This window comes from Hemitrygon akajei, chromosome 29, assembly GCF_048418815.1.
Source record: "Hemitrygon akajei chromosome 29, sHemAka1.3, whole genome shotgun sequence".
NCBI classification, from domain to species: domain Eukaryota; kingdom Metazoa; phylum Chordata; class Chondrichthyes; order Myliobatiformes; family Dasyatidae; genus Hemitrygon; species Hemitrygon akajei.
The window spans coordinates 18478363-18493064 of NC_133152.1; positions in this window are offsets into that span (position 1 = coordinate 18478363).

Here is a 14702-nt window from a genome sequence, read left to right on the forward strand (position 1 = left end):
CCTTTTCAGTTTCTTGTAGTCAACATTCAAAAGTTCAAAGTATATTTATTATAAAAATATTTCTACATTATGCACCTTTGAGATTCATCTCCTTACACGCTGCCACAAAACAAAGAAACTTTTAAAGAGCCTATTAAAAAAAGCAGACTATAAAACACCCAATGTGCAGAGAGAGAAAAACAAATAAACAAATCATGCAAACAATAAAAGTAAGCAAATGGCATTCAGAGCTGAAGTTTTACACAAAGCCCGGCATTACTGCAGCTGGAGCAAGCCACTGCCTCAGTTTAACACAGAGCTGAGTAAGTCTTGCTGAGCTGTGAGCAGAACCAGGCGGAAATGGCCTTTAGCTGGACACTCCGACCTTTTCAATCTGGTCCAGCGCTTAAAGTTGTCCAAACATCAAGTTGCTGCTCGCTCTCAGACTGTGCTGGGGCCTGAACCCTGCCACTCAATTTGACCTGGCACTTAAATCGATCTGACATTGGGACTTTCCTGGCTCTCGGGGATACCGTGACTCTGCTTCCACCCTGCCTCCACCTTTGCTTGTCTCGACCATTCCTCCTCTGCGCCTCCCCACTACCACCACTTGTCTCCACTTTCCTTGACCATTTCTCACCTCTGCCTCCTCTCCATTGTTAGCATTGATCATTAATAATAGTGTTATTAATAAGGTATTTAATAGTTTCTTTGTTTTGTTCGTTGCCACTGATAAGTAGTCGCTGAGCATCACCAGTGCCATCTTAAACCGGATCACCTGGAAAGTAGTTGTCATACCAAGACGTTATGTATCCAGACAGGGTACTTTTTAGACCATACGATATAGGAGCAGAAGTAGGCTATTTGGCCCATCAAGTCTGCTCTGCCATTCAATCATGGGCTGATCCAATTCTTCCAGTCATCCCCACTCCCCTGCTTTCTCCCCATACCCTTTGATGCCCTGGCTAATCAAGAACCTATCTATCTCTGCCTTAAATGCACCCAATGACTTGGCCTCCACAGCCGCTCGTGGCAACAAATTCCACAGATTTTCCACCCTCTGACTAAAGTAATTTCTCCGCTTCTCTGTTCTAAATGGACGTCCTTCAATCCTGAAGTCATGCCTTCTTGTCCTAGAATCCCCTACCATGGGAAATAACTTTGCCATATCTAATCTGTTCAGGCCTTTTAACATTCAGAATGTTTCTATGAGATCCCCCCTCATTCTCCTGAACTCCAGGGAATACAGCCCAAGAGCTGCCAGACGTTCCTCATGCGGATGATAAAAATTACTGATAAAAATTGATGAGGATCGGCAGTGTCATGCAAATTTCTTCAGCTTCCTGAGGAATTAGCAGCATTAACCATAGCGTCTACATGTTGGAACAGGACAGGTTGAAGGAGAAGTCCTATCCTAGAAACTTAGCAGAAAAATTCCTTTTGTTCCATAGATAAAGGGTCTTGACCCAAAACACTGACCATCACTTCAAGTTCACAGATGCTGCCTGAACCGGTGAGTTTCTCCAGCAGTTTATTTCTTCACTGCAGATTCCATCACCTTTAACCTCCTGTTTCTCCACCCAGACAGACTTGCTTCTTCCTTTACTTCTGACGAAGGACCCTGGATATGAAATGTTCATTCTTTCTCTTTCTAGGCGTGCTGTCTAACCTGCTGAATTTTTCCAGCAGTTTCTTTTATTTCAGATTTCCAGCATCTGTGGGTTTGTTTTAATTATCAAATGGCTATTTATCTTAGATTCTAATGACATCTACATGGCAACTCCTCCTTTTATATGATTCTTTTGCAAGGGGGCTGACCCAGTGGTGAGATGATCTGCAAATGACCTTATAATGTGCTTCTGGAACATTAACATGAAATTTTATTACCACAATCTATTAACAGAGTGATAACCTCAACCAATTTCAATATATTTGTTAAGCATGACTTGTTTTTCATAACAGATAGGATTTTTTTTTTGCCTATATTTTTTCTGGATGCTCTTAGATTGTTTACTGTGTGTTAATGTTCACATAACAAATTGTTGTGTTGTCAAGTCTATAGTTCTCTAGGTTTTGGGGTTGGAGATGATACATTATAATTGAGTTCCAATTTGGATTCCGTATATCCAGTCACAAGTAGAACTCCCACATCCTCTTCATAGCTAAAACAGCTTCTATGTAACATGTCATCCTTAGGGCTAATTTCTCCCCTTCCTGCTTTAACTCTTAGTTCCCTGCCCAACTCATTATGTTAGGACTCAAACATTAGTTTACAGTGCTTACCTCGCCTTTTGAGGTGGAACTCAGGAAAAAGCTTGTTGAATAATACTTTTAAAAATCTATAGTTCAGAAACAGGAGGCACTATGCAGCATCTCCACACTGTTGTATATATGCCACCCAATCACACTTCAGTTAACTCTGTTGACATTCGGGCTGAGACTTTGCATCAGGACTTTCTTCTGTTGAGTTCCTGACCTTGACTTTGCTTTTAGACATGGATACTAGACAAGATAACACAGCTGCCTACAGAGACAGGAAAAAGATTCACGTTTATACCTGTCCTAGAGGTGGCATATTCAGCCAGCTGCTCCCGAAACCTGCATTTCCCTTCCTAAACTGTGTTACCTCCCTCTACTAGGACCTTCCCCTTAAATCCAAACAGCGGCAAGACTTTTTTTTATATCTCCTGAAATGAATTGTTATTCATGTTTTCCATGTACCTGTAAAAAATTCCTATTCCTCTTTTTAACTCCCTCCCCATTTCCGATACAATTGGCCCAATCACACTTTGGATTTTGACAGCAATGCGGTCTGTTCTGGTTTTCACTTCAACCTCTCCAGCAACGCAAGACAGTTAATGCCATCCTTCCCTACCTTGCTCAGCTGCAGATGCAGTGGACTGGCTGGAATTTCCTGCCTGCACACTGCCTCCAGGTTAGCTGCTGGTAATCAGCTACTGGCACCTGCAGATGAGCTTCTGCAGATTGCTAACAAGTCACGTTTCTGCTTGAGATGTCCTTCATCTCACTATTTGTTCTTCAGAATTGTTTGTGTACCATATCAGCTCATACAAATTGTTTGAAGAACTACTGTATCTTATGGGAGCAACACACACAAAGTACTGGAGGAACTCAGTAAGTCAGGCGGCATCTAAGGAAACTAGATATCCCCCCCCCCCACCCCCACATTTTAAATATAGTCCTCAGCTTTTACTCTCCTGATGAAGGGTCTCGGCCCAAAATGTCGACTGTACTCTTTTCCATAGATGTTGCCTGGCCTGCTGAATTCCTCCAGCATTTTAATGCTTGGACTTTCAGCATCTGAAGATTTTTTCTTGTTTGTACCTTATGGGAAGTTGTATTTGATAGCTCAGCAATACACTTAAATGGAGAAGTCACAAAAGTACAGTGATTACAGAAATAGATCAGAGGACAGGTATTCTATCACAGAAAATGACTCTCCTCCTTCCTTTTCATCATTAACAAGGTGCAAATCTTTCTCAGAGTCAACTCTTTGTCAAGTCTAGTAGACTGCTCTCTGCTTGTCCTGTTCCTAATTGCTCTCATGGTTAGGAAGCGTAATACCACACCGGTGTCTCCCAGCAGCTCACTTGATCGTCACTGTATTGACTGCCTCCACCAAGATGGCTTCAACAAATCCATACATCTATTACTTAGAAAGGACAGTAGGCACACTCCAACCTCTAAGGTCCTCCCTAGGTCAAACACCATCTTCACATGGAAATTTTTTGTAGTTCATCATTGTTGTTGGGCATAATTCCATGTCCCTCTCCCCTACAATTGTGAGATTACTTACTGCTTTATTATTAATCTGCAATATGGTATTACTGGTTAGCATGATGCTTTACAGTACTAGCAACCCGGGTTCAATTCCTGCCGCTGTCTGTAAGGAGTTTGTACGTACTCCCTGTGATCGTGTGGGTTTCCTCCTGGTGCTCTGGTTTCCTCCCACAGCCCAAAGACTGGTTGGTAGGTTAACTGCTCATTGTAAATTGTCCCGTGATTACGCTTGGGCGAAGTTGGGGGTTGTTGGGCAGAGCAACTTGAAAGGCTGGAAGGGCCTATTCTGCGCAGTACCTCAATAACAAATAAATAAACAAAATTATTCTTATCATATGTACTGAAGTACCCTGAAAAACTTGTCTCGCATAGTGTTTTTACAGATCAATTCATTATACAGTGCTTTAAAGTTGTACAAAGTATAACAAATAACAGAATGCAGAATAGTGTGTAACAGCCACAGAAAATATACAGTGCAGGGAGACAATAAGGTGCAAGATCGTAATGAGGTAGACTGTGAGCTCAAGAGTCAAACAACTCCCCATGGGGAGAAAAGAAGGGCCAGTCCAAACTATTTTTGTATTCTCCCAAATTTTGTAATTTGGAAGAATCAAATTTTTACCTATCCTATACTTGAGGAGGCTTATTCCGCCAATTGTTCCCAAAACATGCATTTCCCTCTCTAAACTCCTTCACCTCCCTCTCCCAGGACCCCCCTCAAGGGAACCATTCAATAGTTTCATAACATCAGGGTAGAAGCTGTCCTTGAAGCTGGTGGCTTTTGTATCTTCTGCCTGATGGGAGAAAGGAGAAGAGAGAAACACGTCTGGGGTGGATGGGGTCTTTGATGAGGCTGGCTGCTTTACTGAGGCAGTGAGATGTATAGGCAGAGTCCATGGAGAGGAGGCTGGTTTACACAATGTGCTAAGATATGTCCACAATTCCTTGCAATTACTGGCAGAACAGTTGCTATACCAAGCAGTCATGCATCCAGATAGGTGCAGATAAAAATTGATAAGGTTTGATAAGGGCATGCTAAATTTCTTTAGACTCCTAAGTAGAGGTGTTGGTGAGCTTTCTTAGCTATGGCATCTAGGTGTTTGGACAAGGACAGGCTGAAGGTGATCTTCACTCCTACGAGCTTGAAGCTTTTATTTCTTTTGACCTCGAGACCATTGATATAGATAGGAGCATGTGCACTACAGCCCTTCCTGAAGTTCTTTTGTTTTGCTGACACTGGGGGAAAGGTTATTGTCATGACATCATGTTACTAAGCTGTCTACCTCCTTACTGGAGTATGTGCTCCACTCTCCTTTCTGGAGTCAAAGAAAAGTCCTTTTGTTTTGCTGACATTGAGGGAAGGATTGTTGACATGGGGTCTCTATTTCCTTCCTGTACTCTGAATCATTGTTATTTGAGATACACCCATTTATACTGGTATCACCTGCAAATGTGTAGATGAAGTCTGGCCAATCAGCCATGAGTGTACAGGGAGTAGAGTATGGGGGGAGGCGGCGGAGGGCTGAGGATGGAGCTTTGAGGATCTCCAGTGTTGAGATTAATCATGATGGAGGTGGTGCTGCTTCTCCTTACTGATTGTGATCTGTTGTCCAGGAAGTCAGGAATCCTATTGCTTAGAAGTCAAGTTCAATCAAGTCAAATCAAGTCGCTTTTTATTGTCATTTCGACCATAAGCTGCTGGTACAGTACACAGTAAAAATGAAACAATGTTCCTCCAGGACCCTGGTGCTACATGAAACAACACAAAAACTACACTAGACTACAGGACTAAAGTGCACAAAATAGTGCAGGGCAGTGCAATAATTAATTAATAAATAAATAGTTCATAAACAAGACAATAGGCAGAGTGAGCACAAATTTCAATATAATAATAAATGATGTAGATGTCAGTCTAGACTCTGGGAATTGAGGAGTCTAATGGCTTGGGGGAAGAAACTGTTGCACAGTCTGGTCGTGAGAGCCCGAATGCTTCGGTACCTTTTGCCAGATGGCAGGAGGGAGAAGAGTTTGTCTGAGGGGTGCGTGGGGTCCTTCACAATGCTGTTAGCTTTGCAGGTGCAGCGTGTGGCGTAAATATCCGTGATGGTGAGAAGAGAGACCCCGATGATCTTCTCAGCTGACCTCGCTATCCGCTGCAGAGTCTTGCGATTCGAGACGATGCAATTCCCGAACCAGACAGTGATGCAGCTGCTCAGGATGCTCTCAATACATCCTCTGTAGAATGTGGCGAGGATGGGGGGGGGGGGGTGGGAGATGGATTTTCTCAGCCTTCGCAGAAAGTAGAGACGCTGCTGGGCTTTCTTGGCTATGGAGCTGGAGTTGAGGGACCAAGTGAGATTCTCCGCCAGGTGAACATTGAAACATAGAAAGCCTACAGCACAATACAGGCCCTTCAGCCCATAAAGTTGTGCTGAACATGTCCCTACCTTAGAAATTACTAGGCTTACCCATAGCCTTCTATTTTTCTAAGCTCTATTTACCTATCCAAAAGTCCCTTAAAAGACCTTATCGTATCCACCTCCACCACCGCTGCCGGCAGCCCATTCCACACACTCATCACTCTCTGAGTAAAAAACTTACCCCTGACATCTCCTCTATACCCATGTCCCAGCACCTTAAACCTGTGTCTTCTTATGGCAACCATTTCAGCCCTGGGAAAAGGCCGCTGACTATCCACAAGATCAATGCCTCTCACCATCTTATACACCTCTATCAGGTCACCTCTTATCCTCCGTCGTTCCAAGGAGAAAAGGCCGAGTTCACTCAACCTATTCTCATAAGGTCATAAGGTCAAATATAATGGCAGAATATAGTATTAATGGTAAGAGTCTTGGCAGTGTGGAGCTACCAAATGAATCACTTTACACTAATCTGGGTTGAACTTCATCTGCCACTTCTCAGCCCAGTTTTGCATCATATCAATGTCCCGCTGTAACCTCTGACAGCCCTCCACACTATCCACAACACCTCTAACCTTTGTGTCATCAGCAAACTTACTAACCCATCCCTCCACTTCCTTATCCAGGTCATTTATAAAAATCACGAAGAGTAAGGGTCCCAGAACAGATCCCTGAGGCACTCCACTGGTGACCGACCTCCATGCAGAATATGACCCATCTACAACCACTCTTTGCCTTCTGTTGGCAAGCCAGTTTTGGATCCACAAAGCAATGTCCCCTTGGATCCCATGCCTCCTTACTTTCTCAATAAGCCTTGCATGGGGTACCTTATCAAATGCCTTGCTGAAATCCACATACACTACATCTACTACTCTTCCTTCATCAATGTGTTTAGTCACACCCTCTGAAAATTTAATCTGGCTCGTAAGGCACGGCCTGCCCTTGACAAAACCATGCTGACTATTCTTAATCATATTATATCTCTCCAAATGTTCATAAATCCTGCCTCTCAGGATCTTCTCCATCAACCTACCAACCACTGAGGTAAGACTCACTGGTCTATAATTTCCTCGGCTATCTCTACTCCCTTTCTTGAATAAAGGAACAACATCCGCAACCCTCCAATCCTCTGGCACCCCTCCTGTCCCCATTGATGATGCAAAGATCATTGCCAGAGTCTCAGCAATCTCGTTCCTTGCCTGGGGTACATCTCATCCGGTCCCGGCGACTTATCCAACTTGATGCTTTCGAAAAGCTCCAGCACATCCTCTTTCTTAATATCTACATGCTCAAGCTTTTCAGTCTGCTGCAAGTCATCACTACAATCACCAAGATCCTTTTCCATAGCGAATACTTAAGTAGTAAAGTATTCATTAAGTACCTCTGCTATTTCCTCCGGTTCCATACACACTTTCCCACTGTCACACTGGATAGCTGCTATTCTTTCACGTCTTATCCTCTTGCTCTTCACATACTTGTAGAACGCCTTGGAGCTGCCCTTGATTCTGCCCGCCAAGGCCTTCTCATGGCCCCTTCTGGCTCTCCTAATTTCTTTCTTAAGCTCCTTCCTATTAGCCTTATAATCTTCTAGATCTCTAACATTTACCTAGCTCTCTGAACCTTTTGTAAGCTTTTCTTTTCTTCTTGACTAGATTTATTACAGCCTTTGTACACCACGGTTCCTGTACCCTACCATAACTTCCCTGTCTCATTGGAACGTACCTATGCAGAACTCCACACAAATATCTCCTGAACATTTGCCACATTTCTTCCGTACTTTTCTCTGAGAACATCTGTTTCCAATTTAAGCTTCCAATTTCTTGCCTGATAGCCTCATAGATCCCCTTACTCCAATTAAACACTTTTCTAACTTGTCTGTTCCTATCTCTCTCCAATGCTAATGTAAGTGAGAGAGAATTATCATCACTATCTCCAAAATGCTCTCCCACTGAGAGATCTGAGACCTGAACAGGTTCATTTCCCAATACCAAATCAAGTACAGCCTCTCCTCTTGTAGGTTTATCTACATATTGTGTCAAGAAATCTTTCTACACACACCTGACAAACTCCACCCCATCTAAACCCTTTGTTCAAGGGAGATGCCAATCAATATTTGGGAAATTAAAGTCTTCCATCATGACAACTCTGCTATTATTACTCCTTTCCAGGATCTGTTTCCCTATCTGCTCCTTGATATCCCTGTTACTATTGGGCGGCCTATTAAAAAGCACCCAGTAAAGTTATTGACCCCTTCCTGTTCCTAACCTCCACCCATAGAGATGCCGTAGACAATTCCTCCATGTTGTTCACTTTTTCTGCAGCCGTGACACTATCTCTGATCAACAGTGCCATGCCCCACCTCTTTTGCCTCCCTCCCTGTCCTTTCTGAAACATCTAAAACCTGGCACTTGAAGTAACCATTCTTGTCCCTGAGCCATCCAAGTCTCTGTAATGGCCACCACATCAGAGCACTAAGTGCTGATCCACACTCTGAGCTCATCCGCTTTGTTCACAACACTCCTTGCATTAAAATAGACACATCTCAAACCTTCGGTCTGAGCGCGTCCCTTCTCTATCACCTGCCTATCCTCCCTCTCGCACTGTCTACAAGCTTTCTTTATTTGTGAGCCAACCTCCTTTTCCCCAGTCTCTTCAGTTCGGTTCCCACCCCCCAACAATTCTAGTTTAAACTCTCCCCAGTAGCCTTAGCAAACCTCCCTTCCAGGATATTGGTCCCCCTGGGATTCAAGTGCAACCTGTCCTTTTGGTACAGGTCACTCCTGCCCCAAAAGATGTCCCAATGATCCAGAAATCTGAATCCCTTCCCCCTGCTCCAAACTCTCAAGCCATGCATTTATCCTCCACCTTATTCTATTCCTATTCTTACTGTCGCGTGGCACAGGCAGTAATCCCAAGATTACTACCTTTGCAGTCCTGCTTCTCAGCTTCCTTCCGAACTCCCTGTCATCTTTTTTCAGGACCTCTTCCCTTTTCCGACCTATGTCATTGGTACCAATATGTACCACGACACCTGGCTGTTCTCCCTCCCACTGCAGGATATCTTGGACGCGATCTGTAACATCCCGGACCCTGGCACCTGGGAGGTAAACTACCATCCGAGTTTCTTTCCTGCGTGACCCCTAACTATAGAATACCCTATCTCTACTGCCTTCCTCTTCCTTTCCCTACCCTTCTGAGCCACAGGGCCAGACTCTGTGCCAGAGGCACGGCCACTGTCACTTCCCCCAGGTAGGCTGTCCCCGACATTACTCAAACCACAATAGCCACAGGGCTTCTCTCCAGTACCTGACTCCTCCCCTTCCCCCTCTTGACTATGACCCACTTGTCTGTCTCCCGTGGCCCTGGTGTTACCACCTGCCTATAACTCCTCTCTATTACCTCCTCACTCTCCCTGACCAGGCGAAGGTCATCGAGCTGCATCGCCAGTTCCCTAACTCGGTCCCTTAGGAGCTGCAGCTCGACACACCTGGTGCAGATATGGCCATCCGGGAGGCTGGGAGACTCCAGGACCTCCCACACCTGACACCGAGCACAGAACACCGGCCTCACACACATACTACTTGCTTTCCGCAATTAGCACAGGTAGACCTACCTCGTCCCGTTACCGCCTAAGCTCACTGAGCCAAAGCCCTACCATTCTGCTGCACGCTGGATATGGCGGTCTTCTTTTTAAACCTTTCGTGCACCACTGGCTGACATCACGCGCCTGCGCAGTCTTGCCTCTCTTTTACCCCGAGTAGTAAAACTACCTTTGCTCCAGAAATTAGCTGTTCACTCGCAGCCTTCTTGCTCCAAATTATGGTATTGAAGTTGATAACACTATACTGTCAATAAACAAAGTCTAATGTGGGTGTCCTTCCTCTCCTGACGCTACAACGATGAGTGCAGGGTCAGACAGACGGTATTCATCACAGACCCGTTTTGAAGTAGGTGCATTGCAGTGGGTTGACGTTGCATGGGAGACCGGAGTTAATGCACACCATTAACTTTAAACATGCAGACCACAATGGTTCAAGACGGCAGCTCAAGGCCCCATTCTCAGAGCAAATGGGAATGGGAAGATTATACTGATCCTGACAATGATTTCCCCAATTCATGAATAAAGTTAATCTGTATCTATTGCTAGTGATTGCTTGCTCATGAATCTCCTCAAATTCACTTTCATTTCAAATTACTTCTCAAATTATTTCTCAGCCTTTGAATTAGTAATATATAAGTACTTACCAGTTGACATCACACTGGTGTTTGTGGGATCTTTTCAAAGTGCAAATTGGCTGCTGCACTTAAACCAGGACTTCACTTGAAACAGAAGTATGAATTGTCTTTGAGAATATCCTAGGAATTGAAAGGCACTGTTCCTCTGGTTTGCATTCCCATTGATCAGGGCACCTTTTATTGTGAGAGAGATTGAAAATTGTTGGTGTTCAGGGAACCTTGGTGTCCTTGTACATAAATCACTGAAAGTTAACCTGCAGGTACAGCAAGCAATTACAGAGGCAAATGGAATGCTGGTCTTTATTGCAAGAAGATTAAGTACAGAAAGGAGAACTCTGTCATAAATATATCCTTAACTCAGCTACAGAGATTAGACCTTTACACAATATTCCAGATTCAGAACCATTTGGACTCTATGAAATCGCAGAAACTTGCCTTTACTCCTCTACTCAAACTTCTTGTCATAATACCATTATCATACCATTTGCCTTCCTAATTCCTTCTTCTACCCAGAGGTCTTTGGAATACCAACTTCTTTGAATCTTGCAACATTTACAAAATACTATGCTTTTCTTTTTTTTCACAAAATGGGTGACCAAATGTTTTATTCCATCTCCCATCTATATTTGGAAACCTCTCCCCTGGCATCCTCCTCATTGTCCCCACTGCCACCTGGTTCTGCTTTATCAGTAAAATTAGATATAATATATTTGATTCCCCCCCCCCCCCATGCAAACCATTGATATGGATTGTGTACAACCGGTCTCCCAGAGCCAATCACTGTGTTGTTCCTCTGGTGACAGCCAATCCTTTTTCAACTACTTTTATTTTCTGTTCAATAATCAAGCCCCAATCTATGCCATTTCATTACCTCTACACTGTACACATTTCTTTATATTTTGTTACATAGCATTTTGTCAATGGTTTTCTGAAATTTCAAATACATAATGATCACTACCCAATGAGTACGAGCAGGAGTTGCCCATTCAGCTCCTTGAGACTGCTTCACCATTCAAAAAGTCACGGACTATCATAAGTCTCAGCACCATGTCTGTGACACATTTCTCACATCCCTCGATTCCCTACTAACTAGCAATCTGCTGCCATTGGGTAGAATGTACTAGAGCATCTGGACTGACACCACCAGGTTCAGGAGGTACCCCTCAACCATCAGAGTCTTGGGAAAAAAAGGGATAACCACACTCACCTGCTCATCTATTGAGATATTCACAGAACCAGTCTCACTTTAAGGACTCTTTTATCTTGTTTTTTTCATGTTCTCATTTTTTACTGCTATTTATTTGTATTTGCATTTGCACAGTTTGTGGTCTTCTATGCTCTATTTAATCTTTCATCGATCCTGTTATACATACTTTCTATGGATTTGCTGAGTATGCCTGCAGGAGAAAGAATCTCAGGGTTGTATGCGGAGACATGTATGAACTCTGATAATAAACTTTACTTTGAACTTTGAACTACTTTGATCCATCAATCTCAATTTTCAGTGCAGGCAGCGAGCCACTATAGCACTCTTGGATGGGAAACTGCGAAGATTCTCCAACCCATTTTGGAAGAAAGTACACCTATTTAAGTTCAAAATAGTCAACCCTGCAACTTGTGACTATGACCACTATTTTTTAATGCCTTAGTGAGCAAAACATTCTTTTCTTATCTTCCCTATTGAACCCTCTAATAATTTTGCCTGCTTCAAAGCCATCACTGTTCCCCTCTTCTTGCCACTAGAGAATATGAAGTGGCCACTTAGTGTATACATACAAAATGCTGGTGGAACCTTGTAGATCAGATGGCATCTATGGAAATAAATCAAACAGTTGATGTTTCAGTCCAAAACCCCTCATGAGGACAGGAAACGAAAGGGGAAGATGCCAGAATAAGGTCGGGGAGGGGGGCGTGGATGGGGAAGGAGGACAAGCTAGAAGATGATAGGTGATGCCAGGTGGGTGGGGGAAGGAGGTTGTAGTAAGGACTGGAGGTGATAGGTGGGAAAAGTAAAGGGCTGGAGAAGAAGGAATCTGATAGGAAAGGAGAGTGGATCATGGGAGAAAGGGAAGGAGGACGGGCACCAGGGGGAGGTGATAGGAAAAGAGGTAAGAGGCCAGAGTAGGGAACTGAAGAAGAGAGAAGAGGGAGGAGAAAAATATTACTGGAAGTTGGAGAAATCGATATCCATGCCATCAGGTTGGGGGCTACCAAGACAGAATATGAGGTGCGGTTTCCCCCAACCTGAGAGTACTCTCATCATGAAGATACGGACCGACATGCTGGAATAGGAATGGGGATAGGAACTAAAATGGTCGACCTCCAGGAAATTTCAATTCCTGCAAGTGGAGCAGAGGTAGGTTAGGCCTCTGTTAGTCTCAATAGACCATGGATTTGCACCTTGGAAAGTTTCCAGGGTGCAAGTCTGGGCAAGGTTTTTTGTTGCCCAAGCTGCAAGTCTCCCCTCTCCACGCCACCAATGTTGTCCAAGGGAAGGGCATTAGGACCCATACAGCCTAGCTCCGGTGTCGTCGCAGAGCAATGTGTGGTTAAGTGCCTTGTTCAAGGACACACAGCCTCGGCTCGAGCCTCGAACCTCAGCCACAGCTCAGATCACTAGACAAATGCCTAAACCACTTGGCCGCATGCCAACACTAGCAGAGGTTCTTGACAAAGCAGTCACCCAAACATTGCTGGGTATCACCAATGTAGAGAAGGCCACATCCAGGTCACCAGATACGACCCCAAGCAATTTGCAGGTGAAGTGTCACCTCACCTGGAAGGACTGTTTGGGGCCTTGAATGGAGGTGGGGGTGAATGGGTAGGTATAGGATTTCTGCCACTGGCAGGGATAGATGGCAGGAGGAAGATTAGTAGGGAGTGATGAATGGACAATGGAATCACAAAGGGAGCAATCCCTGCAGAAAGCATAGAGTGGGGGGGGGGTCTGTTGAGGTACAGATGTGCTTGCTGGTAGGGTCCCATTGAAAATGGTGGAGGTCGTGGAGTATGGTGTGTTGGACGCTGAGGCTCACGGGAAGATGGGGTGAGAGCAGATGTCCAGAAATTACAGGAGGTACAAAAGAGGGCAGCATCAATGGTGGAGGTAGGGAAACCCCATCCCTTGAAGAAGGAAGAAATCTCCGACGTACTGGAATGGAAAGCCTCATCCTGGGAACGGGTGTAGCAGAGATGACAGAACTGAGAAAAGGGTATATCCTTCTTTAGGAGACCAGAACTGTAGACATTACTTTATATGTGAGGCCAGATAACATTGTGTGATGCCATCCCTGCACACTGATCGAGCTGCAGTAAAGACCAACAGACCTTCTGCCTTCCTAATTGTCTAAGCCACATGAAGACTGCAGATCTGGAATCTGGAGCAACGCACAATCCGCTGAAGGAATTCACCAGGGCGGGCGTCATCTCTGGCAGGAAAGAAACTGTTGGGAGTTTTGGTTTGAAACCCTCTATCAAGCCTGAGGGTGGAGAGGTGAGACGCCCAGCACAGAGAAGTGAATGGAAGTTACACACCCTCTCCTCTACACTGGTCATCTGGTCTTGACACTCTCCATTCTGAAACAGGGTTTTGACTTGAAATGAAAGTCACTCCGCTCCTCCCAGTGATGCTGCTGAGTTCCTCCAGTAGACTGTGTTGTTCAACTTACAGTGACTTCTCCCATGTTGGTCTGGGTTTCTTCATCAGCAATACTTTCCAATTTCACACTATTTTAAAAAGTAATCAGTATTTGTGTTGTTTTTTTCTATATAAGTGGATAGTATTACAATAGTTTCACGTTGCACGTCACCTGCCAACTATTGCTCATTCACTCTCCCATCCTTATTTATCTTAACAATCATAACCTCAAAAACCACAGAGATGCTGTTGTCCCTCCTTCCTTTCTAGTCTCCACAAAGTGTCAAAGTCTGAAATGTCCACTGTTTATTCCTCTCCATAGATGCTACCTGACCTGCTGAGCTCCTCCAACATTTTCCATATTTTCCAAGCATCTGCAGAATCTTGTCCTTGCAGATTCGCCAAGCACCAATTCACCTGCATAAATCCACATAGACTACACCCAATCCTACTATTACCTTCAAAGTACCTGAAGCCGTTTCTTTAGTATTTCAACATATGCCCTACTGAAGATGTCAGGTAAAATTTACAGTGACTACTCGAAAGGTCGTTTGCTTATTCAAACTTGATGATCTTTAAACGTTTCCCCCTCTTTTCCTCACAATTTATTATTAAAGTCATAGAGACGT